This window comes from Selaginella moellendorffii, unplaced genomic scaffold (genome assembly GCF_000143415.4).
Source record: "Selaginella moellendorffii unplaced genomic scaffold, v1.0 SELMOscaffold_35, whole genome shotgun sequence".
NCBI lineage: Eukaryota > Viridiplantae > Streptophyta > Lycopodiopsida > Selaginellales > Selaginellaceae > Selaginella > Selaginella moellendorffii.
In genome coordinates, this window is record NW_003314296.1 from 1,419,908 (window position 1) to 1,424,306 (window position 4,399).

A 4,399-nucleotide genomic window follows, 5' to 3' on the forward strand; every position below is an offset into this window, starting at 1 on the left:
CAACTCTATAGTCCTTGGTTTACCCAACCATTGCACTATTAGTCTAGCTTGCTTAACTATGTCTACAGCCACAAAATTACCCGAAGCACCTGTATCAATAAGGATTTTAATATACTACCTTTGAGCTTCCCTCAGAGGCTAGTAGATATCAGAAACGACTCTCTACCAAAGTTGCTCATGTAATCAATAATTTTGAGCTAGAGACTTGATCAAGTATCTCAGTTTGAACTTCATCTGACTTAATAGCCATATTGATTTTGACTTTTTTTGGGTAGGGATATTCTCTCAAAAAGTGTCTCGCTTCACCGCAGTTGTAACATATATTATTTCCCACGCTACTAGCAAATTTTGCCTTCTTATTAGTGGGTTTGTCCTTTTTTGCCTAACTCCCTCATGTACTTGCTCATTGGCCAGTAGATTTGCTTTTCCAAAACTCTAAGGGCTCATTCTTAGAGAAACTCTTCTTGAATTTCCCTTTGCCATATCTCTCCTTTAATTTGGCTCATTTGCTAAATATGGATCTTAACCACATTGTATTCCCCTTTTGCATGTTATTATTGAAGTGCACCTTAATAGTTGCATCCAATGCTTCCATGTAATTGGTTAGGTTCCAATTCATCACCTCACCTCAAGCCTAAATCTGTAAGCCTGATATGAAGGCATGGAATGCATCTATGTCACCCATGTCCGTAACAAAGATCCTTTTAGACATAAACACATTCACATATTCTTGAATGGTTTCTGTCTGTGTCAGTCTACTTAACTCATCTGTTAGGTGCAGAGTAGCATTCAGAAGAATATAAATTGTGTGAATCCTCACCTTCATCACTTCCTAAGTGGCCACTAGTCCTTTGTTGGCTTCTATTGTTCTTCACCAAAACTTAAGGATATCTGCTAAGTATAGTTTTGTATATGGGACCTTTTCTAAGCTTAGTAACTGCAACACTCAAAAGTAATCTTCCATGTCATAAAACTAATCTTCCACCACCCTATAGTCATTCACTCCCTTGAAGACCGGTGGGGGCTTTGGTTTATACTTGGGAACTACTTGAGGGACTGATTCTACTTCGATTTATTTGACTTTGTTCGGTTCCGCCTCAGTCCCTGCCAAAGGATCCATGCCGTTTGCACTGCCAACATTTGTAGTCTTTTGCCTTTTCTTCCATTTCTCGTCATGCTTTAACTTGCATACAAGGGTCTTTAAAAGAGCATTGGTTTGTGCCAATTATCCTTCTAAAATGTTCAATCGAGCTTTGGATGACCGAACCTCCCCATTAAACTTCTTTTTGGAAGCTTTCTCACTAGAATCCTCTTCATGCAAGGATTCATCATCCATAGTTTTTTGTTCCACCAAAGGCTTTAGCTTTGGAGAAGGTTCTATCTCTACCTTGGTTCTCTTACACCATGCCTTAGCCATTTCCCAGCAATCTATCTTTATCCTTTACTAGAATTGAGGAAAATGCTTTAATACCAAATTGTAGACCACAAATTTTTCCTTTCCAATTTGTTAACTTACCTTATCTATCTAACCACCAATGCCTTGTGTGAGACATAAATCCCTAAGCCCCAAAGTGGAGCCAAAAAGGTGCCATGTGGTAGTGGCCAAAGTGGAAGCAAAACAAACATAACACATTTGGAATAAAAGCTCCAACTCAGAAAGCCAAGAGTGGGAGTGCAACTCCCAACAAACTGCTCAAGAAACTAGCACGAAGTGAGCAATAAATGAGTCGCTAAAAAAGGGACATAAAGGGACCAACACATGACACATAGAAGTGTCAAGATGGAGTCCGAGAGGGACCCGAGAAAGAGTCTAAGATGGAGTCCGAAATGGAGTCCGAAAAAGAGTCTAAGATGGAATTCGAAAAGGAGTCCAAGAAGGACCCAAGATGGAGTTTGAGATGGACCCCAGATGGAGTCCAAGGTCGAGTCTGAGATGGACCTGAGATGGAGTCTGAGGTTAAAATTGAGACCGAGACCAAGACTGAGACCGAGACTGAGACCAAGACCAATACCAATACCAATACCGAGACCAAGTCGAGACCGAGTCTGAGACCGAGTCCAAGTCCGAGCCTGAGGGTGAAAGCCCAAAGCGTTTGTCTCCCAAACATATAGAACAAAAAATATTCAAGTGTCAAAATAACACTTGCAAAAATTGTTCTTGTGAGTAAGACATAAATATAAGAAGTTGTATTTCAATAAAATGACACTTCAAAAGTAGGACTTTACAAGTTGTTGGATTAGCAAAGTTTAAAAGCTAGATGACTCAAGTGGAGTCAAAGAATGGTCCTAAAGAATTGGTGGAAGCATTTGAACTAAGGTATGTTATAACTTACAAAAGATAGAAAGGATTATAAAATCCAAGTATAAGAATAGTGAGTATCTCATTTATGGCAAAATGTGCCATACTAAAGTCGTGGGAAAGGTGTTTCTGGAAAAAAACAACTTTTGCATAGAGTTGTGTGTGAACACTATAGTGCAATAATAATTGATAGTTGGCATGAGAAACGATTGCTTTAATCTTGGCAAAGACCTAGACACAAGTGGAAAGTGTCGTGAGAGTAAGCTCGTGGAGCTAATGGGGTGGAGACCCATAGTATCTCAAGAGATGATACTTTAAAATCAAGTTAGCTAGTTCATGAGAACCCTTTGCCAAAGAAATCCTAACAGAAATAGGATTAATATAGCCTAAGTTAAAAGGCATGCGATTCAAGTGTGTGGACCTAAAGAATGATCGAGGTGTGGAAGCATTAACAATGAGTTATAAGATTTAACAATTATGAGGCAACTAAGCAAAATATGTGGTATAATTGATTGAATTAGTGGAAGTAAACTTCCTAAGACTTTTTATTGGGATAAAAAGGAAGATAGATATATCACTCAGGGGATAAATTGCTTAAGTTGCGATATAATGAGTGTCAAGGTTGTAAAAGGAAATGCTCATTGTCAAAGAAATCCATCATTAAGACATTTAAGCACTCTTAAACACCTAGGAAGTGGTTTTTGGTATCATAAAGGCATTAGATAAAGCCCCAAGAACTAAGTCTCTAAAGAATAATGGAAAAAGTGTGTCTAAAGTAGTAGAAAGCTAGAGATGGGAAAAGTCCATTCATCCAAAATTGGACAAATTTAAAAAGGATTTTGGCTATGTTAGTGATGGATACACAAAAGCCCATGAGTAGCAATATTAATCCTAGTGTGTGGGATTACAAGATGAGCATATCCAGATTGAGGAACCACCCCGTAGGCCATTGAATAACTTTATCCTTAAAAATATTTGTTAAGGTATGGTAGAAAGTGCAAAGTTATTCTCCTAACTTAGAAGAAGATTAACCAAAGGGAACATATAAAGCCGAAAATAAGTAATAAGGAAATAAAACTAAACCATATGAATCAAAAGGCATATCCAAGGGTGGTTATGCAAGTTGAGAGTGGAAAATCAATTAAATGCTCGAATATGGGTAATCATGGAGCTATAGAGAGTCTAAAACGGCATATTAGACTTTATTACAATTGAAAAGCTTGCGAAACGAGGAGTTTTGGCAAGTTAGAGGATAGGGTTTTTTCAAAGTTCCCAAAGACAATTCTAGATAGGTTAGTATTTAGAAAAACAAGTGTAAATGGTTCATAAGAACATGCAAAATCAGAGTGGCATAGTAGAAGTGTAGCCTTAAAGCTTGCCATGAGGAGTTCCCGAGTGTTTGAAGAGATGCTTTGAAAGAAGGTCAATGGTTAAGGACTTTCACCCTTATGCATGAAACCATGTTTCACTAACCAGGTGACTTGCTAAACAAGATTAGCGAGTCGGGGGAACAAAGACCCTAGTTGAGGGTGTTGACTTCAAAAGAGGTGGCTCATGGGGCAAAACATGGAGGAATTTATGCATGATCACAAAGTTGTTAAGTAAGATTATGGTAGTTTGGAGGAACTAAGTTCTTAAGCTGTGATTTACACTTTAGGTATAAGTTGGTGTACTGGTGTAAAAAGTCATGCCAGACATTCTTAGTGATGCTACCTGTAAATGCATATATAGAGTTTGGGTTCGAGTCCCAACTCTTTAGTGCTTAGGTTTGAGTCATAACTCACTAGAGCGTAGTGATGGTTTGGAATATGAAGACACTCATTTTTCGGTAATCATGGACTCTCAGTAAGGAGATTGGCTTGGGCATACTATCAAGTGGGGGGATGCCCCTGAGTCATGATGCATGGTTAGATTGCTTAGTGTGAGAGCTTAGCATATCTAAGTTGAACACTTTAGTGGCACCAAGGACGTGATAAATGAGATGGCACCAAGGACGTGATGAATAAGATGAGGATATTGTAAGCTCTTGAGTTTGGATTTCCCGGGAGGTCACCCAGCCCAGTACTATTCAAACCCAAGGCGCTTAACTCTAACTATCCC